Raw genomic sequence first — 16,580 nt, forward strand, 5'->3', positions numbered from 1 at the left:
TTTTTCTTTTGCTTGTACTTGTAACAGTGTCAGTGTTTATACTTGCAACAGACAAAAAGAATTTTAACTTACAGATTGTCATGCTTTCTTTACCAGGTGGTAAACTCAGAGAGCAGGGCCTAAATCTCATTCTGCTCTGTGTCTTTGATGCCCAGCTCAACCCTGTGTCTCAATATGTGCAGGTTGAATAAGAAAAGAAACATGTTATATTTGTATGGGGCAATGGATCCTTGGCATTACCGTCGTTACAGAGCAAAAAATTCTCTATATGCTACAACAGCCACCAAAATCTGAGCAATTTAATGTTAATAAACATATACCCAGAGGATCCTGGGAAGGTCCTTTCTTCCTGTATTTTAGCACTTGGCTGAGTTCATGCAGGTAGTTTTGGTTCTCAACCCAGAAGTTGTTTGTTTTTTTAAAATATGGAACAGTTCACAAATTTGCAAGTTATCCTTGGTCAGGGGCCACACCAATTTTCTCTGTATGGTTACAATTTTTGTATATGTGTTGTCAAAGTGTGTATAGGACTTTTTGTCCCTGTCTTCCCAGGACCTCTCCCTAAGAACTGCGCTCTGCTCTGACTACCTCAGCTTAGGAAATGCCCTCTTCAGTCTCCAGACAGGACTTGAGAAGCACTTCTCCTATTGAGTCAGGTCATTGAAGAAGAATCTACTCGTTATTTTCAATTATCACTTTTTTTTTTTCAAATATCATTCCCTTTATTTCATTCCTTCCACAAATGCACAATGAACGTCTACTATCTGTCAGGTTCTGACAATTCCCTAGGTACAAGATAGACCCTAAATCTAATTTGGGCCAAAGACAAAACCAGGAGAACAAACAAGTTAAATAATTACAAACTGTGTCAAGTGCTCTGCTGAAAATGAGCAGTGGTAAGGTAGAGAGTAATTGCTGTGTGGGAGGCATGAGATTGAGGGGAGCACTTCTGGATAACGTAGTCAAAGAGGACTTCACCGAGGAGACCCGTCAAAGAGTCAGCTTTGTAAAAAGCAACAGTCTAGTCAAAGGCCCAGCGCTTGGAAAGAGCTTGTGAAGAGCCATAGAAACGGACAGAAAATCAGCGTGGCCAGAGGATTAGCAAGGGTGGAGGATTCGATGGAGAGATGATTGATTGGTTGTTGCAGGGCAGTGACAAGATTTACATTTTAAGAAGTGCAATCCGGCTGCCCTTTTTTCCAATGTAAAATAAAGTCGTTATTGTCTTCCTAAATAACAAATGTTTAGCATTTCTCTTTGGGACTCCCCAAGTCCCATTGGAAAAACACCTTAGACCCTTCTGGGGTGGCTGGAACTCCGACCTTGGCCCCCACCCCCCGCAACGGAGGCAAAGTACAGCTCCTCTCCGCACTACCAATTGGAGTCCTTTCTTAGGAGTTAGTAAGGGAAAGTAGAGGAGGGATGAGTGCAAAGGCCTTGAGGCGGGGAGGAATCTGGCTTGTTAGAGTACTTGAAAGACACTGAGTACATGGGGGAGCTGATTCTGTGAGAATGTGAGAGAGGCAGGTTAGGTACGGATTGAAGAGCCTGGCAGATAGGCTACAGTAAAGATTTAGATCTCAATCCGAAGAACAGTGGGAAATGGGCTTTGAGCTGGGGAGGCTGTGAAAAGCTCCCACAGTCTGAGTGTGAAGAATGGATTGTAAGGCGAAAGAGTAATGGGGTGGAGAGGGCAATCATCATCTAGGAAAGAGGTGATGGTGGCCTAGACTGGAGTGTTGGCAGCGGGACAGAGAGAAGTAAGAGGCTTCGAGATGCATTTAGGAGGCAAAATTAAGAGGTGATGGACAGTGTCCAGTTCCGGGCTTCGTATGATCACTGTGGATGTGGGTGAATGGGGACTTCGTGCTCGGGATCCAGCCGCAGGCGTGTTCCCGCGCGTCAAGGCGGTGGGCGTGGCTCGCCCGAACTGTCGCCACGGTAATCTGGCGGGGAGGGGCCGAGGGCGGGGCAGATGAGGCGCTGCGTCACTTGGTGGTGGCGATGGTGCGTGTGTGTGGGGGGAGGGGGATACGCTGGGCGCGTCCCGGGGGTCACGTGGTGCGCAGCACGCAGAGTCCTTCTGTCGGTTGGTCCTGGAGCGGCGCAGCTGGAGCGGGGCTGTGAGGTGAGCTCGCGGCGAGGCGCGGCGAGGCGAAGCCGGCCGCCTGAGGCCGGGTCGGGCCGGGCCTGCGCCGCGCGCGCGCGCGCGCGCCGTGCGGGCGGGGACGGTGACGGACGCCCTGCTGCTCTGGTCCCCTGCCCGGCCCCGCTCCCCGCCTGGCCCCGCTTGCCCAGCCCGGAGGGAGGCCCGGGGACCGCTGCTGAGAGCGTGGCGGGCGTGCGAGCGGCGCCCAATCCCCAGGGCTGCCCGCTGGAGTGACGGAGGCCAGGGCCAATGAGCGCCACCCGAGGGGGCTGGGCCGCTGGGTGCGGGCCCGGGGCGCGGAGCGGGCGGTGTTGGGGGTGGGGGGTAAGCTCTACGGCTAGAGTCTGAGCTGTGTGGCCCCTGAGAGCTCACCAACCCCAGCTGTCGCCTTGTGCTTTGGGAACGCGTTTTCTTTTATTGACTCTTATCCTATTATGGGGAGCACACCCCTTTCTCAAGCCCCCGATATGGGAGTGTCCCCTTTCTCTATAATTCTTAGAAAATGTGGTCGATGTACCCCCTTTCTTAAGTTCCAGACCTGGGATTTTACCTCATTTTCCAAAGCCTCCCCACCTGAGGATGTACCCCCTTACCCACGACCCCCAAACTGGGAGGACACTCCCTTTTCGAGCCTCCAGTCTGAGTAAGCACTTCCTTTCAAATTTGGGGGTTCTCCCCATTAGCAAGTTTCATACCTGGGATCCAATAACCAAAGTTTTGGGGTACTCCTGTTCCCACAGATCCAAAGAAGAATCCCCTTTTCCAGGCCCCAAATCTGGCAACATGCTTTCCAGAATTTCTGAAATTTCGGGGCTGCTTCTTTTCTCCAACCCTTCAAATCTAGGGGTGCACCTTAGTTACAGAGTCTATCGAACATGAGATCCAAATCCTGAAGTTTTAGGATACATATTTGTATTAACAGAAGGGAATTCACTGCTTTTTCCAGTCACTGTATTCTTGGGGTTTCACCCTTTTTCATGAGTTATCTAAATCGGACCACCTTATTTCCTAGGTGTGTTTATTTCCTGTGCCCCTCAAATTTACAGCGTGCCCTTATTTTGGTTACACAGTTCTTGTGGTGTACCCACCTTCCTGGTGCTTCTTAAATCTAGGAGGGCACACCTTTTTTCTGAGTCCTCTCATTCCCGGGTGATGGTCCATGGTTCTTGAGCTTTTCTGCCATCCATGATATTTTCTTTATTCTGTTTCCTTCCCTCTTTGGAACCCCATTTCTCTTTAGGTGCTCTCACTGTCTGGTCAGTGCACCCATTTCCTCTTCCTTCCTCTAGTGAATGCATATCTTTCTTCAGTGCAGCACTTTCTCTGCTCTGTGGCCTTTTTTCTCAGCACACTTCCTATAGTCAGTCCTACCTCCTGAATTCCCCTCCTCCTAGGGGAGGATTCCCCCTGCCCCCGCAAAAGTGTGCCTGCATGTTGTCTTTCTAGGGCTACTTTATCTTTTATCATTCTGCTAACAGGAACTCTTTCGGCTTGCCTTATCCCCAGGCATTTTTCTGGTTTCTTTCTTCCTTTGGACACTACCCTGCTTACTGTTGGCTGCAGAGATTTTCTTCATTCTTCCTCATGCTCTGGAAATGGCCTCAAGTTCAGGACTGCCTGACTCCCAAGCACTGGATTTAAACTGGAAAGGAATCCTCTTGCATTTCTTTGTTTTTTCACAGGGCTCATAATCCTCCTGGTGGTTTGCTTCCGATAAGATTCAAGTTAGATGGGTATTGTTTTTCTTGTTTTCTTTATTTCCCTTCATTGGAAAAAAAAACCCCAGCAAAACCTCACGAGATTCTTTTAGTCTTGCTTCTAGCTCATAAACTTCCTCCCTTCACTGGCTTTCTTCCTTTTATCAAGGAAAGAGGTCATTTGAAGGAATCTCTTGGTCACTCTTTTTGTTCTTGTTCCTGGGGTACAGGTGGGGGATGGATATTTCTCTCTCCCTGTAATCCCCTCGCTGCCAAATCTTGCTCCCAACCCCCACCTTAAAATCTGCAAATGCCTGAAATTTCTCTTAAAAGCCTCTCTGTAGGCTCTTTCTTTTGTGTTTCCCTCTGTCTTTCCAGATCTTACTCTGGGCTTCTCAGCCAGAACCTTAACCAGATTAATTTCTCCACAGCTGGAATCTCAAGTGCTTATAGGATAATGACACCTCTGACCTTTCTCCCTTTTGGGAAGTACTTGAGTGTGCAGCTGTATGAGGCCTCAGTGGGGAGAGCGTTTGGACCTGAGAAGGTACACTGGCAGGATGTGGCAGGAAAATACTGCTTTTCAGGACCACGTCCTTCTGAATCTCATTTGAAGATTGGATGTTTGCCAAGCACCTGCTTCTTAGGGATGCTGTGGGATTTAATGATACTCCCAGGAACCTGTAGGAATTAATGGGTCTTGTGGAGAAGTGCTCTGAACTCAGTATTGGAACTTGAATAAAATTAACCATAATTGTATTTTCAGAACAACTAAGCTGTTTTATATTTCATGTGCATGAAAGCCCTAGAGCTGTGTTATTTCAGGAAGTGAAGTAGATCCCACATTTAGATCATAAGGTCATTAGTAAGTACCAAATTTATTAAAAAACATTGGAGGTCTTTCTGGGCAGTACCTAATAAAATACGGTATACAGAAGGCAAGCGGTACTTTGTGTTTTATTTGTCTGTTTGATACTTTATATGTATACTGCTATATGTAGTCCACCCTTAAAGTATTCTACACCAGTGCTTCTCAAACTTGAATGTGCAATAAGTCACCTGGGGTGCTGATTCTGATCCAGTAGGTTTAGGGTGATTAATCCAGTAGGTTTAGTGTGGGGCCTAAGTATCTGCTTTTCTAATTCCCAGATGATGTTAACGTTATTACAATTTGAGTAGTTAGCTTCTATGCACAAAGCCATAGATTTCTCTGTGAAAATAATAAGGTGGTGGTTAGCCTTATGCTGGAGCATTATTTTCCATTTTCTGTTTACCTTGGTGCACAGTGCTTAAAGTTTGTACAAGGCTGTGGTCCCCTTTGGAGGACTATTATTTATACTCAGTTACAGTTATTCTAGCATTTAGCTTTTAAAATCATGACTAGAACTTCTTCAGGAGTTTGATTTCTATATATTTTATTCAATTTAAATCCTTAAATATTTCTTGCTTAAAGGTGAACATAATTCTTGTCAGAAAATCATTCTAGTAAATATTGCATAGCCAATGTAGTAATCAGCCAGCTTGTCTCTCTGGTCCTTCACCTGTCATTTTACCAGGGATAGTGAGTCTGACATACCCCAAGTCACCAGGGTCACAGGTGTTGGAATTTCCAAAGAGTCCTTGGTTTTCTAAGTTTTGGAAAAATGGGCCCTGGAAAGGCAGGTGCCTGGACCTTGAATGGAAGCTACTCGCTTGTCTCTTTGTGGGAGCTTCACAAAGGCGAATGCAGTTTGGAGGATAACATTGGTGGGGATCTTGGCTTATGGTGCTCTCTCCTTTTGTATCCATATCTGTTTCTAAGTCTTAGTGGGTTTTCCCTTTCTAAATGTCTTAGGTCATCTGTACCTATTTCCCTGGCTGTCACCTGTCATGGCCTTTTCTGCATAATCCTATTCTAATCAGGACAAACCTGAATGACTAGACTATTTTGTATCCTGGTCCTCTCCCCTCCCCACCATCCCTCACATGAATGTCAGATAGATCTTTTTGGTAATGGATTTGATCTGGATTTGGCTCTTGTCCCAGCTCTTCCGCTCACTGTGAGACCTCAGGCAAATCACTTAATGCTACCGGGCCTCATTCTCCCCATTTGTAAAATTAGGGGCTGATTATGATTATCTCCAAGATCTACCCTGCTCTCAGCCTGTGTCCGAATCTTGCTTAGAAACCCAGTGTCTGTGGGAGCTTGTTGTAGCAGATCTGATTTCCTTCACGTGTTCTACTGGGCGGGCTGCCAGTCATTCCCTTGTACAAGTCACTTCTGTCACTGCCTCTTTTCTAGCCAAGGCACCCAGCTTGTCCTCACACCCAACTTCAGCATTCTTCTTGCCTCCATGTCCTCTGCCATTTCCATGCTTTATTTAATTCAAAACTGTCTAAACTTCTCAGAGAAGTCTGTCTTGAATCCTCCATTCAATGTTAGCTACTTCCTTGAATCCCTAAGAGGGATTCCATAGTTTACATACAACTATGTTTATTTGTAAGTTCTTTTATCTGAAGTGTATTTTAAAAATGTTTTCTCCTCCCCACCCCAGCTTTCTTTTTCTCTTTGAATTAGTAGGTAGAGTGACATTTAAAAATGAAGCAGGTGGTTTGCCTTTGGCTGGAGTTTGGGGAAAGTGAGATGTAATGCTTTTAGCCCTCTTCTCCCAAGGTGTCCATATCTGTGGGGATGGGAGACTGGGAGAAGCTAGCTGGTACTTCTTCCTGGATTTTAAAGGTGCTTAAACATCCTATCTGAAATTTGGAAGTGTATCTTAAGTTCAAACTTCATTTGAAAATTAATTCCAAGTGCTCTTCCTTCTAGTAACACACTAAGTCACAAAATCTGGCAAGAAATTGCTAAGGACAGTGATAAGAAATCTAGATTTCAAATAACTTCATCAGCAAGTAAAGGTAACAGTTCTTTGAGAACACCTGATTATCCTCAAAGGCAGTTGCAGATGTTGCCTGGAAATCAAGGCTCAAAGGTGTATATAACCTCTTAATCTTATGTCCTCATCTTTCTAGGAAGTAATGAGGGGGGAATTTACATTTTTCTTGATTAAGCATTCTTTAAACCAAAACGTGTGCTTAGTCAGAGCCTCCTTGGTTAAATTGTAAGCTTGGAGAAAGGGAGGATGCTGTCCCTGTCTCACTCATCTCAGCAACTACCCTTTACATGTTGTTGACTAACCTTGGGATAACCTATTGAAAATTGAACCCCCCCCCCTTCCCCCTGATTTGTAATGATGCTGTGGCAACTTTGCTGGATCTTGGGCTAGATATTCAGCTGTCCTTTGTTTTCTTTGGCCAAATAATGGAATTAATGAGCTTGTAGAAATCCCATTAAATTTTAGGAGCTGAATATGAGTCACTGAGCTTAAAGAGGGCAGCTGTATGAAAGGGAGATGGTGCCTGAATCAGTGAATTTAGGGGAAGGAGGAAGAGGAGGGGCCTGGGGAAAGATTTTAAATGATGGTTTTATTTGATAAGAGCTTATCCCATGTCAGGAACATAATCCTAGGATTTTAAAGGCTGACTCCCCAGGCATCTTAAAGGAGTCTTTGGGTTCTCTTTTTCCTAGTAGAGACCTAGTTTTCAAGAGATCTCTTTCTCCTGTGGAAAAGATGCACAGCCAGGTGGGTTGGCATGCCTTCCTTGCTTCTGCAGGTGTTGGGATTTCTAGGTTGTGGAAATCTGGCCTAGAAATACGGGCATTTAAGTTAGCATTTTTTTGGAGCACTCTTACTGGCTCTTACTGAATCTTTACAGTTTATCTATTATGTTATTATATTTTTAATATATTTTTATATATTATATATTGTTATATTATCTTCTTACTAATAGATAAGAAAACAGATTAAGTAACTTATTTGTCCAGGGTCATTTGGCTAATGACCCAGGTTTCTTTGCCTGTAAGTCTTGTGCTGTTACATCCTCCTCTTTACAGTTGCCTTACCTTTTACCTTCCCCCTAAGGTTTGAATAAGTCACTTTAGTCACTATCAAACAGATGGCAGCCTGGAGCCCAGGACTGAGGCACTGCTGACAGAAAAGGTGGTCTTGCCACCTCATCCCAGATTGTTTTCCTGACCATGTAAACATCCTTTAATTGTAGAAGCCAAACTTTCTCAGCTGAGGTTACCTTTCTCCTCTTCTTGAGGCTCCCGGGCATGGCTGGTTTGGGCTGCTTGACTGTCCCTTGGTCTCATAGAGTGGTGAACATTGTCTAGTGTGCTTTGATGAGTAGGAAGTTGGTCATGCTGTGAGCTATATGAGAATTATACATCTGCAATTCAGAAAGGCAGGGTAGTTAAAGAGGCCAACTTTCATGTCCAGGCTGCACATACCATTGTGGTAAAGGACCAGGATTTGGAGGCAGAATGCCTGAGTTTGAATTCTAGCATCTGCCACTCTTTTGAGGCTACATGTAACTTGGGTATGGGGCTCCAAACTCTTGGGGCTCTCCCTGTGGGACAGACACTGGAGGCAGACTTCCAGCATGGCAAGTCACTAACCCACCTGGACTTCTATTTCCTCTCTTAAGTATCGTCATAACTACCGCTCATCGATCATTGGAAGTATCAGTAAATGTTACCCTTTTTCTCCATTTCTTAATCTGTAAAAGGGGAATAAGAAAACCTCATTTATAAAGTTATCAAAGCTTGGTGAACTGTGAAGAGTTGAGTATAGTTACCATTATTTTGTTTTATTCCTCTGAAAATGTCTGTAAAATCCTCTCAAGGACCTTATTTGTTAGTTTGTATTTCATTGGTAACTACGTTAGTAGTCTGTAGGAGAGAAAGACACATTTTTTTTTCTCATTTTCACACAGCAACTTCACAGTAAACCCTTAATATTATTAGTGTCCAGCTATTACAAAGGTCGTATTTTTAGAAGCAGTACAAGTACAGTGGGGTTTGGAGGAGGTACTGCTTCTCAAATCCTACCTCTCCCTCCTAGCCAGGTGACCATGGGCAAGTTATTTGCTCTAATCCTCCTTTCCTTCCTCTGTAAAATGGGGTAATACTTCCAACTTCTCTGCATTATTGGGAATGAGATTATTTGTCAATGATTTAGCCTGTGCTGAAAACTTTGTTAGCCATTTCCTGGTATTAATAATAAAGACCAGGAATGAAAATTAATACTTAAAGTAATTAATTAGTTGACTATTGAATGATTTTTATTTATCTTTAAAACCCCATGTGCAGTGAAATGGTTGTAATTTAGGAAAATGTCTTTGGAGGTCCCATGGGGTAATGACTCCATCTCCAAATTGTTTTCCTTTGTAATGTGGTGATACCTCAATTAAGGAATCCTGTAAGAACAGCTTAGTCAGGTATGTTTAAAAAAAGATTCCCTTCCTTAAAGGGAATGCACATAAACCCACTCCAGAGCTGCCTACCATCGTTTATAGACTGGAGCCCTCCCTGTGACTGAAAAAGCTTTCCTTAGACTCTAGGGGTGAAATTGTGGTCTTTCTTTAGGTGCCTCATTCCCTGTGCTTTGCTTTCCTCCCCCTTCCCCCAAGGAGTAGTAACAACAGTTCCTGTATTTACCTGTGGAGAGAACTTTTCAAAGAGCCTCCACATGATTGTCTCCTTGAATCCCTACATCCCTGGAGAGGGGTAATACTGGTCTCTTTCCTGTTTTTATTCCCATTTGCCAATGAGGAAGCTGAGGTTATCTCATTTAACAAGCGTCTGACTGCCATTTAGGGCATGTGTGTTAGATGCTGGGGGTGCCTGTGAGAAGTTAAATGCCTCAGGAGAGATCGGCTCAGAAATGGGCAGTTACAGTGTGGAGTCCAGAGGGCAGGCAAGGCTGCCTTGGGAGAAAAATGGAGTGAGCCCTGACCCAGCAGCCGTTTGGGGAGGTGCTGATGGCTGAGCCTAGTTTGAAGGACGAGGCAGAGGAAGCAGCTTGAGCAAAGGTCTGGAGGTGGGAACTACAAGGAATCTGTGTGTGCAGGCTACACGAGCAGTAATAACTTAAGTAAGAGTGTTTATTGTTTGCCAGGCTCTGTGCTAAGTAATTTTTATCTTCACAACACCTGAATGAAGATATGAAGAAGGGATGAGGCCCGAAAAGAAATGACTTGTGCAAGGGTTATCTGGAAAGTGATGGGGCTGGTATCCAAACCCAGACAGTGTCAGTTAAGAGTTCTGGCTTATAACCCCTATGTGCCACTGTCCCTCTGCTGAGCTTGTGTGCTTTTCTCTCTCTCTCTCTCTCTTTTTGTTATCATTACATTTTCTAGGTGACTTTATTTTTTTAGTTTTTTTTTGGGGGGGGGCAGGTAATTAGGTTTATTTATTTATTTTTGGATGCAGTGCTGGGGACTGAACCCAGGACCTTGTGCATGCTAAGCATGCGCTCTACCACTTGAGCTATACCCTCCCCACTGGTCCTCTCCTTTAAGCTCCCTTTAATAACTCCTGGTGTGGTTTGGCCATAATGGCTAACTCACTGATGGCCTTGATACCGCACCGAGTAGCTTGAACACTGTTCTGTTGGGGAGTTACTGAGCTCTTTTTTTAAGTTGAAATACAATTGACTTATAACCTGAAGTGTTTTAAACAAAGGAGTCTTACAATAGATTTATGCTTTAGAAATACTACTGTAGTAGCATTGATGCAGATTAGCAACGGTGTAGTAGTTGACTCGTCAGACTACCTGGGTTCAAGTCCCTGTCCTAATCCTTGGTAGCTTTGTCATTTGGGCTACTTTCTGAACCTTAGTTTTTTTCATCTATAAAACAGGAATAGTAGTAATCCTCATAACAAACCTATGATGTAGATACTAAAATGAGATGTATATATATAAAGCACTGAGAATTTTGTCTGTCATAAAATAGGCACTCAGAAGTAAGTTTATAAGACAATTTTGATTTGGATCTAGGGAGGGTGTGCCTGGAGGTTTTGAGATGCATTGAGTGCTGTTGCAGTAATTGGATTAGAACTGATGCGGGCCTGAACTGGGCAACCACTGGGCAATGGGAGAAACCTGGAAATATGTGTTATAAAATGGTGACTGAGACCAGGAGGCAAGGGCGATGCCCATGTTTCTGACTTGGCACGTTGGCAGTCTTGGGGCCTTAAACTGTGGTGGGGAGAAAAGGAGAAGGAACTTGTGAGGGTAAGATGATTAGCTCAGTGAGGTTGAGTAATGTGCCAAAGGTCATTCAAGCAAATATATTCTGGAGCCAAGCCTGGGCACTAGGCCCTTTCCACTGTTTCTGGAAAGATCCATGGGTTTAACCAATTCATTCTCAGTAATTCAGAATGAGTAAACTCAACCTGTTTGCTGTCTGTCTGAATTTTAATTGTAGAAGAAAAAGCTTGGCTCTTGGAGAAAGCATTTCAAATATCTGGGAAGAGGGTAAGAGAATTTTTTTGGCCCATTTCTTTTCTTCCTTCCTCCTTTCCTTGCGCCCCTGCTTTGTTTATTTCCTTACCCTCCCGAGTAAAAGAGGCTGATCAGCTCTTTTTGTGTGAGTTGGGCAAGGGCCTGAAGAAATGGTAATCATTGGCTTTAGACCCAGTCTTCCTTCTGTGTCGTTGAGGAAATGTGAGGATAGTGGTGGTGGGGCCCTTGCCCCTACTGGAACCAACTCTTCACTCCCTAGGATTAAGGATGTGCTCTTTTATGTTTTTTATATTGCATACTATTTGTTAATATTGCATAATAATATTGACTGTGATCCTTTGGGTCTGATGTCCTTTTTGCTAGTGCTCCTCCTATCACACAACCATTTTATCACCAATGCTGAATATTTAGTGTGTACTGTGCTAAGCACTTGACATCTATTAGCTTATTTATTCTTCACAACCCCAGGAGGTAGGGGTTATTAATCCCCTTTTATAGATGGTAAACAGGGAGGCTCAGTATTTTCTCGTCTTCACTTAGCCAATAGTGAGTGGAGCCAGAATTGGCCAGAATCTGAGTCTGAAACCTGTCAGTGCTTCCATCCTTAAGTATTCCCTGGCCTTCCTCCAAGACAGAACTTTGGCAGAGTCCCCTTGGAAGTTTCCTCCTGTGAGACCTAGGTGTCACTGGACATGCTGATCTTGATGCTTTTCTGGGACAGCTGTGAAGGCTATGGGGAGCGTCTCCACCTCCTAGGTTCAGGGCTGTTGGGGGGAAGGGAGCTCATTCTTGCCTGAGGGGCCTTGCCTCTAGAACTTTCCCTCTACCTAGAATTCTCTTCCCTCAGATCTTTACTTGGTTGTCTCCTTGTGATTTAGATCTCTGCTCAGACCTCAACTCTTCAGAATTCTTTCAGGCAGCCTTATCTAAAGTGGTCCTCCCATGTCACTGGCTCACATTATTTTGTTGGGTTTTCCTCACAGTATTCATCATCCTCCCAGAAATTATCTTCTTCATATATGTGTTTATCATGTTCCTGCCTTCCATACAGGAGAACAGGGTCAGTGGTGTCTCATCCTCCCTGCGTCTATCTCCAGCACATAGCAGGCACTCAGTAAATACTTGTTGAATGAAGAAGGCATAAAGATTTAAACTGGTCTTTCACTTGAAGTGTTCCTTGATTTGGAAGGGGGTTGCATTAAGTTTAAAAGGCATCATCACTTTAATGGAGGTTGAATGCAAGCCCGGTGGAAGCACTATTAGGTTATTGTAAAGCCTGTTCTGTAGTTTCTGGTAGTTGACATTATTTCCAGAGTTTATTTTAACCTAACCCTGTCTAGAGCTGACTTGTTGAACGATCTTATTCCATACCCACCTATCGTTTTAATTCTTTATTAGTTTGAGCCCTCAGTTCCTTTTCCCAGAGTACAATGGGGTTGCTGAGGGCAGGACCTCCAGTTACTATGGCTACAGTACTTTTAAATGTCTCCTAAAATAAAATCCAGAGTCCATGTCAGTACACCACGTCAGTAAATATGTTATGAATTCAGAAAATTCTGCTGCCATTTTTTGAATACCTACTTTGTGGTAGACATATAGGGGCCTTGCAAATCTTCTTTTTTGTGTATATATATACATATTTATTGAATTATAGTCAGTTTACAGTGTGTCAGTTTCTGGTGTACAGCACAGTGCTTCAGTCATACATGAATATACATATATTCGTTTTCATATTCTTTTTCATCATAAGTTAACTAGCAAATCTTTTCTCATCTAACCTTTACAGCACCCATGATAGGGGCCATTAATCCTCATAGGTTGTGTTAAGAAAGATAATTGAAAGATTAGCTCATGAGCAAACATGTGGTAGTTAGTGGTTAAGAATCTGGAGCCACAGGGTATAACTTCAAATCCTGGCTCAGCCCCTTTCTATATGGGTGTCAAGGGTGTCCCTAACTTTTCCTCATTACTCTGTTTTCTCTAAAGTGAGAATTAGTAATAGTGCTTATCTCTGCTGTTGTTTAAGGATTACAGGACTTCATGTATGTAGAGTTAGCTATTATTTCTATTATCTGTGTTTCTTATGGAGGTCTTGTTAGTTTGCCTAAGGGTGTCTTATATCTACTCTTCTTTTGTAAGGTCGGTTCTTATGTCTTCATCATTTTAGTAGCTGAGTAGCATTCTTTATTTCATTTATTAGGCATCTGTTGAGCTTCAGTCATTCCTTTCCCTAATGGAGCTTATAGTGTGGTCCTTGTAGTCCTACTACATTAGATTTTGTTTAAATATTCTCTTGTTCTTAAAGTGAATTATATCTAGTTTCCCCAAAATTGTATACTAAGAGCTACTGCCTTTTTTCTCATTTCACAAATGGTCCATTTTTGTGCTGGGCTGTATTATTCAGATTGAAATTACTGAGTCCAAGTGTATAAGCAGTTTTATAACTGTTCCTTGCTTCCAGATTGAGATATAAAAATATGACCATGGTTAGGGCCCCAGGCAGTTCAAGTATTCTAGTCTTCCCACAGCTAGGCCAGTCTTAGGTTTTGTCCTTCCTGAAAAATTAAATATTTCTGCTTGTTATATAATGGTGTGATAAGTCTGACACAGCGTTTGAAAAGCACCCAATTGCTTCATCTTCCTATATTCAAATTATGTTTATATCTAAAGGCATGAGTGTAAGCATAGCATTGATTTTGGTAGGGAAAGAGCAAGGGCCTTTGAGGAGTGATTTGTCTACTTCTGGGAAAATCCTGTTACCTGTGATGAAGTAATTCAAAATTAAGATCTTACCAACAAGGTAATTCCTACCAACAATTAAAATAAAAACAAAGAAGTACATTCTTAGGGTTAGAAAATTCTAATAATACAGAAAGGTAAAAAATGAAAAGTTAAATTTTCATGCTCTATTCCTCTCATTAAGGGAGCTACTTAAATAGTTTCTTGTTCCTCCCAAGAAATAATTTTAGGCATATACCAAATAGATCTGTCTGCATTTATGTCTGTTGCCTGTTTACATTAAAGAGATAATACCATACACATGCATCTACACCATGCCTATTTTACTTGACAGTGTATCTTGAAGATGGCTCCACATCAGAATCTACAGATTATTCCTTTAATAGCTGTATGGCATTGTATTGTATAGATGACCATAATTCATGTAACTAGGCCTCTTTTGATGGACATTTTAGCTGCAGAAATTGCAAAGCTATACTGTTCATCCTTACAGGTAATTTGGCAGAAACTTTGGGGGATGTATCTGTGGGAAAAGTTACTGGTGATGGGACTGCTGGGTTGCAGTTATGTGCGTTTTTGTAGATAGAGCCAACTTGTCTCTAGAAAGTCTTTTCTAGTTTATGCTTCTACCAACAGTGTAATAAGCATGATCTTTTTTCCTTATCTCTGAAAACACTGGATTTTTTTTACCTTGAAACTTTTAGCTTAAGAAGTGGAAAATTATTATTTTGATTTGCATTTCCTTATGTGGATATGATATCACATGCTTATTAGACCTTTGTATTGTCCTCCTTCCCCTGGTAATCCACTAGTTCTTATACTTTGCCCATTTTTAAGTTAGTTTGTTCAGCGAATAAGGGGGTGGGGCTGAGGATTAAAGGCCAAACGTTTCATCCCATTACATTGTATTACTTTACGTGACATCTGCAAAGGGGAGCTGTCCTTTGCATAAAATCTGTCAAATAGCTGCTCAGTGAGTTTTCAGTGTCACTCTGCATTTCTTATTGTCTGGAATCACCTTTTCATATAATCTGAGAGACAAAACTATTAATCTGAGAACTGCTTGGTATGCATGAAGTCAAAAATAAAAATATAGATAATTTGAGGTGGTATTTCAGGGAAGTCACAGTGAAGGCTTTTCTACTGATTGGATTTATTTATATCAGATTTGATGTCTCATTTTCTTGGATGATGTAAGTAAAGTCAGTCAAACCTCTGGCTTTCCCTTTCCTAGGTTCCATATAATTGAAGCACTCTAGCTTAACAGAGCTTTTCAGTTTATTATGTTTCAGCTTCCTTAATTGTAACTGTCAGCCATTCCTTTCTTAGTTTAATTTGCTTTGTATGTTGTTCCCCAATATCAGCCCTGCAAAATGGATTGTTTGTTGTAATGGATAGCTCGTCCTTTGCATTACATTTTTTTCTTTTTTATGGAAAATTTCCATTGTCAAAAACTTTATAAATTTAGGAAACTGTTTAAAAGGAAAAGAACAACCTGTTTTTTCTTCTTCGTCTTTTTTTTTAAATGCACTTGAGTTTTTTCCCCCAGAGTACTTTTTTCCCCTAAAATGCATGTAAGTTTTATTATTTTTTAAGTTTTATTTACTTATTTTTAAATTGAAGTTTAGTTGATTTATAATGTTGTGTTAGTTTCTGGTATACAACATAGTGATTCAGTTATATATATATATCCTTTTTCGTATCCTTTTCCATTATAGGTTATTACAGGGTATTGAATGTAGTTCCTTGTGCTATATATTGGGACCTTCTTATTCATCTACTTTATATATATAGTAGTTTGTAAGCACATGAGTTTTAACGTGAGCTCAAAGGGGTATAATTTTGCATCCTACCTTTTCAAGTAGTATATTGCAAGGAAATTCATCCTTAAATGTGATAGTATTACACATTAGATATGAGCACCTACTTCTGTGATTATTACTTATTCGTCCATTGCAAAGATTGTCCCTCTGATAGGAGGCAGATATTGCCCTAGCAGTGCTCTGGCATTGCTTGGGCAGTGTAGGCTTTTGAGATTCAGAGTTTAGTGGGAGAGAATTTGCTCAAGGATAGCCTGCTGTATGGAGGTGGCCTGCTGAAGTGCCTCAAGAGCTCAGAATGTCTACATCTCCATCAGAACCACCACTAGTCCCTAAAGATAACTTTTACTTTTGTAGAAAATGACCACCTGCTGTACACCAGAAATTGATGCAACATTGTAAACTGATTATACTTCAGTTAAAAAAAAAATGACCAGTCCAGGACCAAAAGGCTTGATAAAGAATTAGGAAAATACAAATTGTCAGGATGGACTCAAGAAGAGGTTGAAAATATAAGTGGATTTAAAGAATGTATAAATAGACTTTTCTTGTCTAAGCTTCCAAAAGTAGGGCCAGAAATCAGTGTCTCAGCCTTTGTTTGCTGCCTTTGTACGAACACTTAAAATTCATAGCAGTTACAACTTGCAGTTAGGTCATTTGTCTGTTTACCAGCTACATTTTTGTTTCCACCCAGTAGACTGGAGGCTTCATGAGGGCAGGAACTGTCTCTTTTGGTCTTGATGACTGTTTTCCTAAATAGCCTTTCAGCAGATATTTGTTGAATGTATCAGCAAATGGCTAAGTTAACTCTGAGAGCAGTTTTTTG

At 42.1% G+C, this 16,580-nt stretch overlaps 1 protein-coding gene and 1 non-coding gene across 7 annotated transcripts in view; one reads left to right on the forward strand and one right to left on the reverse strand.

Annotated features, from left to right (window-relative positions):
• Positions 1 to 419: 419 nt before the first annotated feature.
• Positions 420 to 531, reverse strand: LOC123618530 (U6 spliceosomal RNA). The gene has a single exon (XR_006726962.1). It is a non-coding gene; the product is annotated as a U6 spliceosomal RNA (small nuclear RNA).
• Positions 532 to 1,987: 1,456 nt separating this feature from the next.
• The window catches only part of PHF20 (PHD finger protein 20), a 110,331-nt gene continuing 95,738 nt past the window's right edge, over positions 1,988 to 16,580 (forward strand). For 5 of the 6 annotated variants that reach the window (XR_012500614.1, XM_010960784.3, XM_010960785.3 and 2 more), the window contains exon 1: positions 1,988 to 2,128. The gene's annotated coding sequence lies outside the window, so the exon portion shown is untranslated. The remainder of the gene's footprint in view (positions 2,129 to 16,580) is intronic. The other variant, XM_045520986.2, reaches the window with a different exon arrangement.

Source organism: Camelus bactrianus, chromosome 19 (assembly GCF_048773025.1).
Source record: "Camelus bactrianus isolate YW-2024 breed Bactrian camel chromosome 19, ASM4877302v1, whole genome shotgun sequence".
NCBI lineage: Eukaryota > Metazoa > Chordata > Mammalia > Artiodactyla > Camelidae > Camelus > Camelus bactrianus.